Source organism: Diabrotica undecimpunctata, chromosome 6, assembly GCF_040954645.1.
Source record: "Diabrotica undecimpunctata isolate CICGRU chromosome 6, icDiaUnde3, whole genome shotgun sequence".
NCBI lineage: Eukaryota > Metazoa > Arthropoda > Insecta > Coleoptera > Chrysomelidae > Diabrotica > Diabrotica undecimpunctata.
The window spans coordinates 145,014,578-145,024,889 of NC_092808.1; positions in this window are offsets into that span (position 1 = coordinate 145,014,578).

The following is a 10,312-nucleotide window of genomic DNA, read 5'->3' on the forward strand; positions in this document are numbered from 1 at the left end:
TGAAAAGAAGAAGAAGATCAACAACCGCTATTTATAACAACCAGTGTTGTTAAAAACAAAAATACATACTTGTTTCAGCGTCCCCTTATGGCTATTTTTTATCCATTCCTTTAATATTTTCCTGTATCTTGATAAATATTTCATTTCTTCTATTTTCTATTGATTCTGCTCTTCTGCTTCTGATCTTGTTTTTCTTTCTATTTGAGGTGGTAATCTTCTTAAAATCCATTGAGAAAATAACCAAGCAAGTGCTGAGTCAGCACGGGGAGGAGCCATGAGCACTCAATTAACCTTGGGAGTCTTGACCAGGCATTCATCCATAGCCGCCTGCGTCTCAGTTAAACTCACTCCCTCTTCAACAATGCACTTGGAACTGTTTTTCCGAAAGTAACTTGGGAGCACCAGCATCAAGAGTCTAAAGATATTACTTCGTATATATGCTGGGACCAGGAAAAAAATATCACTATATAGCAAATGTATATAGACAGCAAATAGAAGATAAAATAAGGACAAAAAACGTAGACGAAGATATTAACCAGGTATGAATAAAAACACGAGATATAGTATTGCAGAAATAGGCTGAAATATTGGATAAACGCAGGGCAGAAAAAAAGAGTCAGTAATTTGATGAGTGCGAGATGGTAACAAACTGCAAAGCGTATCAAAAAACTCTTAAAGCAGGTTGCACATGGAGAAAAAAGTGGAGTATAGAGATGGCTCAGAAGAGAGGAAAAGCGTATCCATCGACTTAAGCAGAGGGATTATCCACAGAAAACATTAAATGAGATACAAAGTTTATTTGATAAAAATGAAACAAAAAAATATACAAACCCTAAATTCAAGAATAAAAAGTTGTAGATATATTTACAGTGAAATTATACATGATACAAACTCAGTTCTTAATAGATGGATACAATATATCAGCGATCACCTCAATATAGACTATATTGAAGAAGGCGACACCATAGAAAATCAACTAAACATATATAGGCAAGTACACATTGAAGTACCAACAAGAGAAGAAGTAAAATAGTATATGGTTTAATGCTCGAATATATAAATTTTACAAATAAAAATCAGATATTGAGCATAGTTTTTTTATTAAATCTTGCCCAAGTACCTTCGCTTTCAGAGCATCTTCAGGAGCATTTCGCCAAAAATTGTTGGAACTGTTGGCGAAAGATTTAATAAAAAAACTGTGCTCGGTATCTGCATTATTTGTAAAAAAAAAGAGAAGCGTCAAATGCCATCCAAAAATTTAAAAAAGAATAAAGCCCCAGGGATCGACGGAATCTGCTCTGAAATGTATAAGGAAGCTGGTGACGATCTTTTGGTATTAATCCGTATACTGATAGTACTTATATGGCAGAACGAATTGATACCAGATGAGTGGCTAAAGGGAATAATATTTTCGCTGCATAAAAAGGTAGATGAACTTGATTGCATGAACTAACTATAGAGCCAATACTCTGTTAGTCTCTGCATATAAAATATTCGGGAATGTACTTTTTGAGGTATTTAAACTTTTTACAAAGGATATTATTGGACATTACTAACGCGCATTCACTGCCAGAAAGTCAAGTATGCACCAAATACACGCACATAGGCAAATTTTAGAAAAGTTTTAGAATACATATACCTTATGTAATGGATCCGAGGTTGCAGATTTAAGTTTAGAAGAAGAGACTATTAAGAGTTGTAAGTATAAATGAAACTAGTACGGGGAAAACAAGTCACGAAAGCACCCACATGGGGTGATATGGAACAACACTAACCAAAGAAAACAAAAAAAAAGGATCTTTCAGAGCATAGTGATGAATATTACCCTATAGGGAGCGGAAGTATGACCCACGACAACATCAATACGAAATAAAATAAGAACAGTTAAACTGGACTTTATGAGAAGATGTCTACAAATCACCAGAGAGAATAGAATAAAAACAGACAAAATATGGAACAGAATGGAAGTAGAATGCTCAAGTTGAAAAACAGAGTCCCGTAGGCCCTGGTACGGGCATGTACAAAGAATGCCAGAGCACAGGTGATCAAAAAGAATATTGGACTCTGACCCGCCGGGAAAAAGACGGAGGGAAGACCTGTTACAAGATGGAAAACATGGAAAACATAGGATTATGATAGATAGAGACCTCAGAGAAGGTGACTGGGAAAATAGAGTGCTGCGGAACACGAAAACGGCGAACGTATAATGGGAAAATGCCGAAGAAGAAGAAGATGAAATTATTTCCTATATAAGGTGTTAAAAACAACGTGTTCAAAGAAACAAAATTTATGTAATGTACCTTTCGGTCTTTAAATAGCTCAACGTAAAGACACCAAATATGTTCTTGCTGTCAAGGAAATTCCATCTTCAAACGTCACAGAGCCTCCATTAAACAATCTTATCTCTCTTATGTTGCACCGCTCACCTGGTCGACGAATAACTCGTAAGCGTCGATCAAAACAATTATTCATGTTCACGGGAAAACACGCGATATTAGTTTACGTTATGTTCCTTTCTCTTTTTAAAGTTTTGTTAACTGTTGTTAATTTTTATTGTTAATTTAGTATTGTTTTAGTTAAAACATATGTTAAAGAATAAAACCGTCTATTTTCTACCTAGTAATGAAGACCCTTCTTTTGTCAACAACCCTGATGTGATACTGCGTCTTAAAAATAAATGAAGTTTATTTTTAAGTTACATTGTACTGTTTTCTCTTACAAAATATGTACAATAAGGTACAACCTTATATTGTACCTCAGACCAGAGAATGATTATTTTATTTACTTATTTTTCAAGTACTTCATTTATCATAAAATTGTAAATGCATATTACAAAACTGATTAAATAAAGGAATCTTGTTTATCCATAATTTCTTTATTTAACGTTGTCTTTACCCAAATATCGACTTAAAAAAATGGTTCAAGATAAAACACTTTCCCTACCATTATTTCTATTTTTACTGCATTTCCAGTATTTTTTACTTGCTGTAAGTACCATGCATTTTTAAAATCTTGATAATATGAAAAGTAGTATGTAACAAAAAGATGTAGTAAACAAAAAACCTTTAATTATATGCCAAAAGAATGTCAGCCAATAGACGATGAATATTATTATTTCGTTGATTAACTTTTTTTTGTCAAAATATCCATTTCGTTTGGCACTTATGACCTGTAAATGATCATTTTTATTTTATAAACTCCCCACGCCTGTTTATTTCTCTATAACATAACTTTTATCGTTGTTTTAAATGGCCCAATTTAAAAGTTCAATTAACCCTAAACTTTGTATAAGGTAAATAAAGTTGGAGGAGAGAAAGAGAACGCTTCCTTCTTGTACATGTCGATACCGGTGCGGAAAATAATGGTCCAGAACGTAATCCACAATTCCTACGGGAGCTTCGAGGCTGACCAGCATAGCCTTACGATGCCCACTTTCAGCCATCCTACATTATTTAACTGCCGCTAACTACTAAATCGTAAGGACCCTTGAGACCGATGCGATGTTAAAGATTGACCATGGAAACTATCTCATTCTGCCTACTTTGTTATCCATTATGAATGTGTTTTGGTCTAGAAAAGTTTTTGGTCGCTATAAAAAACGCACCGCTGCCTCGTGTTCACGAAACGGACAGGTTGATGTTGAACATTGAGTGTGTTTACATTATACAGTGTGTCTTTTTTGTGCAACATTTCTATAAAAATTTTAACGTATGTTTTGAATTCTTTTTATATGTGGAAGACTTTGCCAGTGAAAGTGATATAGTTAAGTATACTATAAAATATGGTGGGTACAGCTAAATAAGATATTTTTCGTGAATCAAATTGTGCAATGTTAGGTTTTATTTAAAAAAAAACTTATATGAATATTAGTTTAGGTTGCATTTAACTATATTTTTGAATGCCATAGATGTACAGGTTTGGATTGAGGCTGCCTGTAAAGTGTTATGATTTTATATATTTCTTTATCATTATATATAAATTCGATGTATGGTATGGTGTTTGTAGTAGGTATCGTCCATTAATGGACCTCTAACTCTTCGCCTAATTTAGAAGGTCTTCTGGTTTTCTGTATAAATGATTCTCCTTGCATGATTTCATCAATGTAGGCCACCAAAGCAAAAACTTCAGCCTGAAACACGGTTGAAAATTGATATAGGCTGTAAGATTTATTATAATTAAATCCAAAGACTACTGATCCAGTACCATGGCCAGTTTTAAAACCATCAGTGAACCATAATAAGTCCCTGTTCATATTTGGGACTATTTGTTCTCTAGATGGTATAACTGTGTTAATCTTAAGTACAGTCCCAGCAATATTTATGTGGCTATTCAATAGTTCCTAGTTCTAGTTCTTTCATTCTAGGCTATTCCTAGTTCTTTCATTGAACATTTGAACATTTGTCTTCTATTCACAGAGTCGTAGGCTATGAAAAGTTAAATTATTAAACATGGAAAATACATTTTCCAAGTGCATTTCGAAGTGATGAAAAATGATAAATTTGTAATTCGAAAATAATTGACGGAAATGAGTTCAATATTACTATTCAGGGTTTTTGGGACCACTGAACACGAATATTCGATACAAAATCAGTACAAACTCGTTATTCGGGAGTTTTTGGGATCGCTGACCACGAATATTATGACGGTAGTGGTCTACGAGGCCCCTGGTGCCCTGGAAGGGGCTCGTCTTCTGAAATTTTTGAAAATTCGATACAAAATTAATGTAAACTTATTACTCGGGTATTTTTGGGGTCACTGAATATTAATATCAAATCGAAGATGATGTGTGAAGCACCTATTGCCTCGGACAGACCTCGTCTTATAGAGTTTTGTAGAAATTTGACACAAAATCAGTGCAAACTCGTTACTCGGTGGATTTTGGGATCGCTGAACACTAATATCATATCGGCGATGAGGTGCGAGGCACCTGGTGCCAATACAGGCCTCGTCTCCTAGAGTTTTGGGAAAATTCGATACAAAATCAGTGCAAATTCGTTACTCAGGTATGTGCAGGTCAGACTACAGTCGACAAGATATTAGTGTCCAGTGACTCCAAAAACCACCAAGTAACAAGTTTGCACTGATTTTGTATCGAGTTTCCACAAAATTCTTGAAGTCAAGGCTCAGGTTCTGAGGTTCTGAGAGACCAGCCAACTTCTGAGCAAAGGATGTCTTGGATACGATCGCTGACATGATATTAGTGTTCAGCAACCCTAAAACCCCCAAGTAACGATTTTTGTATCTAATTTTCAAAAAAAAACTACAGCAGACGAGGCAGTAGGTTTCTAGGAGAACCTTCCCAATATGATATTCATATTCAGTGACCCCAAAAACATTTTCTAACATAGTAGTCATTCATTCTTTCAATGTTTTTGGGTCTTCAGAGTCTATTATTGCTCCACTAATGATTATATTCTTTTTTCTTTTTTCTTTGTCTAATCTTTCCAATGAGCGTTTTAGATCATTTAATTCTTCCGTTATCTTTTTGTTATCGGTTTTGGTTAGTTCGTTTTCTCTTTTCAGTTCTTCTTTCTCTTTTGTCCATTCTTCCTTCACCTTTTCTGTTTCCAGTTTTATGATTTTTATTTCTTCATTATTTAGTTGTAGCTCTTCTTTAACTTCTTTTATATATCTTCTCATCTCCTTATTTTCTTCCTTCATTTCTGTTTTCAGCTCTTTTATTTCCGTTTTAATCTCCTTATTTATTTCTTCTAGTAGTTTCTTTAGTTCTTCCATTTCGCGATTTTTTATGTTATCCTTTGGAGGTGTTCTTAACGTAGCTTTGCTTCTTTTGAAGGCTTCCTCCTCATCGGATGAGTTATCGTGTTCTGGTTTATTTCTTTTGCTGTTCATTCGATTTTGTTACCTGGATTGTATTACATTTACTTTTACTTATATTTCAATAGTATTTTACTGTTATGTTTATCTCTATGTCTAGTGTTACATTTACAGAGTATTATCCACTACAGTAACTGTGAATAGTTAAGAAGTTTCGCCCAAGTCGACCCTTCGGAGGCTAGCTTTTCTCAGGAGACCTTTCTCTATTTTGCTTTATAACTAACGCATCCGTCTCGTTTTATTTTGTTTTCTACTAGTTATATTTAGTCCTTAAATATTTAGTTAATTAAATTTAGTTAGTTAAATTTTACATTTCTACGTGTTTATTTTCTAAAAACCCTGTATACATAAATCCTTTATGTTAGTTAAAGGTTTATGTTTTATATAAGCAAAAATACAAATAAATCCTACTACTTCCAATTGGAAATCTCTTTAAATGTCCTATTATTTAAATTTAAATTAATTGTTATTATCAATATTTACCTTAGGTTTGTTGTCTTAATTATTTTTATACTCAGCCTTGTTTCCAGTTTTTGTATAAGTACCAAACTCGTAGCCCATTACCGTAAACAAACTGACACAAGTTTTTATTAACTATATGCACAACTATTTATGGTTTTCGATTTACTTTTATCACAAGATACTTTAGTCGCTATTTTTTTCCAGAATCTAATGTTTTTCACTAATTATACAGGGTGAGTCATGAGGAACTTTACATACTTCTACCATATGTAGAGTCCCTCAGGGAGCATATCATGTGGCCACTAAAAAATGTCAACTCCTCTTCTTTATTAATTAACAGGGTGATTTGTGTAATTGACCATTTATTTCATTTTACTGTAGTGTTTATACGGCTCATTTGATTTTTTTAATTTTTGCATGATACAGTACACTACTATCAAGCATTCGACTGGTATTAGCTAAACTAAAAAATTCCAGGACTGGCTTTGGAAAAATTAATTTAGGGATTCGTATTAAATATTACACCCTGTATAAATTTTTTTTAAAATGCAATTAATGATTTTCAAACTACATAAATAGCCAATGAAAACGACATATGCGACAATGTTGTCGCACATTTATTAAATTTTTAGTGAACGATCAAATCTTACCAAAAATAGAACAACCATAATGAAGTATCAAATTATAAGGTATTAATTTAAACAAATGTTATAAATTTCAAACATTTTAATTAAAATGAGTTCCTACAACATAATCTAATACGTAGAAAATTAACATCTTTACTGTCACTTTGTATTATCTGTACGATAGAATCAATTGTTTTTCAATTTTAAATTTTTACTCGTAGATCGTATTGGGGCATTATTTTCGATAAATGATAAATTAAATTGATTAAAAAGTCAAACCTCTTGTATGTGTTAGTTTTTGTTGATTGTAAATGATTAAAATTTTATGTCAAATAATAATACATTGCATCAACTGTACTAAATAAAAATAAATCTAAAAAAGTTTAAAATGAAGGTTGGCGTTGACCGTTTGACGTTTCTTGATATTTTATACCCATTGTCATTATTGTCATTATCAATTGTTATTTATGTGTACAAGAATACATATTTCTTCTGTCATATCTACGTTAAGTACATTGTGTTAGTTTTGGTAGAGCTTTTGTTACTTTCGTTCAAAATGCCACATCAGTTTTCGACCACAGAATATGCAGACATAATATTTGTTTATGGATTCTGTAATGGGAATGGTAGGGCTGCTAGTAGAGAATATCGCAGGAGATTTCTTAATCGTCGAACTCCCAGTCATCCAACATTTGGGTCAGTTTTTAATTATTTGTGAGAAAATGGCACTTTTCCTAGTGGAACAACAGAGCGACATGTAGATGAAGCGCAGGAAGATGACATTATGGACGCCGTTACTATGAACCCTACAATAAGCACTAGACAAGTAAGTCGAGAACTCAATGTTACTCAATCAAAAGTAAGTACAGTCTTACAAAAAAATAATCTATACCCATATCACATTCAAATGGTTCAGCGACTACATGCTGGAGATGAGATCGATAGGTTGGAATTTTGTAGATGGATTAACAATAATCGACCAACGCTATACAGGACACTATTTACAGATGAAGCCCAATTTACCAGAGACGGGATAAATAATTCACGAAATTCACATGTGTGGGCAGAAGAAAATCCCCATGCTATTCGAGAACGTCGTTCTCAGTTAAGGTTTTCGGTTAACGTGTGGATTGGTGTCATAAATAACCAATTAGTAGGTCCTCACTTTTTTGATGGTCCTTTAACAGGGCAGGTCTATTTGAACTTTCTACAAAATATTTTGCCGAATTTGCTTGCCAACACGAACGTTGCTATCCGAGGGATGTATTTTCAGCATGATGGGGCACCCCCACACTTTTTACTGGCAGTGAGACAACATCTCAATAATGTTTATGGCAACAGGTGGATAGGACGTGCAGGTCCTATTTCGTGGCCTTCAAGATCCCCTGATTTCAATCCCGTTGATTACCATATTTGGGGACGATTGAAGCAACTAGTTTACGCAGTGAATATTAATAACCGACAACAATTAATTGATAGAATTATACATTGTTGTAATACTATTAGAAACGATCCCCAGAGTATCCGTAATTCAATACGTCAATTAACAATTCGGCAACAAAAATGTGTACAGGCTGCAGGGTTCCATTTCGAAAATCTATTTTGAATTATTTTTATTTTGTTACCATTATTGTATCTTTTCCAGTTCTAATTTATGGGTTTATCATAACTATGTACATATTTTTAGTTTTTTTTTTTAAATTGTTCTTCGTTATTGTTAGTAGTTACTGTTTTTTGTTGTGTAGTGACTCAGTTTATCATTTCAATTAAAATGTTTGAAATTTATAACATTTGTTTAAATTAATTACCTTATAATTTAATACTTCATTATGATGGTTGTTCTATTTTTGGTAAGATTTGACCGTTCACTAAAAATTTAATAAAAGTGCGACAACATTGTCGCATATGTCGTTTTCATTGGCTATTTATGTAGTTTGAAAATCACTTATTGCATTTAAAAAAAAATATATACAGGGTGTAATATTTAATACGAATCCCTAAATTAATTTTTCCAAAGCCAGTCCTGGAATTTTTTAGTTTAGCTAATACCAGTCGAATGCTTGATAGTAGTGTACTGTATCATGCAAAAATTAAAAAAATCAAATGAGCCGTATAAACACTACAGTAAAATGAAATAAATGGTCAATTACACAAATCACCCTGTTAATTAATAGAGAAGAGGGACTCTACATATGGTAGAAGTATGTAAAGTTCCTCATGACTCACCCTGTATGTTTAATTAAACCACTTTAAATGCAATTTTTCCAAGAGCGATGTTCACATCGACCGTGCCTAGAATTTACTTTATTTATCAACAAAACAACAACAACAACAAAAAACGAAATACGAGAAAAACACTCAAACAAGAGGACAATAAACAAACCATAGAGGAAAATAACGTGCATTAAAAAAGTATCATGGAGAAAAGTTTATCTTTTTCACATGTTAGAATTCTTTTTTTATGTTTAGGTCGACCAGTTTTTGTATTAAATGTAACACTTGGTCCTTGTGAGAATCAATTCATTATAAGATTATAATTAATATTAATTGTTTTAGAATGGCGATTTGTGTACAAATTCGTGTTGCAGCAGTAAATGTTTAGCATTCACCCCGTATGAAAATAATTTCTTGAAGAATTGGATCTCGAAGGCAATTAATTCTATAGATTCCATTCAAGTTCCGCCTATGCTTATTCGCGAACTTTGCGTTAGTCAGAATAATATCGCCATTGTTTGACTAAATACGACAATTTAGAAGTTGGCAACTTGTTTGCCTTGTGAGGTTTCCATTATTGTCCTTAATAGATTCAACTTGCCATTTACGCTTTCATTGTTTGAGAAATCTTACAAACTATTAATTAATACTTGATCCATTATTATGATGGAACTGTTTCCAACAGAATCAAAGTAGATAAAGAACAGATTTAATAACCGAATTAAGAGCTCAAGATCGCACCCTCAACTTTCTCACTCAGTCAAAACTCGAAACAATGTCAGTTGTGTTTTAATTTGATTGATAATATTCCAAAATCCTTCCGTCAGAGTAGAAGTTATACATCTTAAATATATTCAAATATTCACTGTAGAAACAATAATCACTCCATAAAATGTACGTTTATTTATAGTAAAAATGAACACAGAAGTGTTTAGGGTGTATCAGATATACCGGATATTGAATTTTAGGGCGGTATAAGGAAATATTTTAGCTTACTTTTAATTATTGATAACAAAGTGATTGGAGAATACTAGGGAGGTTTTAGATCAGGAAGAACAACTACTGATCAAATAAGTATGTTAAAATAATACAAAATAATAGTTACGAACAAAACTTAGGATTACATATGCTGTTTATCGATTTTTAACAAGCATATGACTCTCTAAATAGAA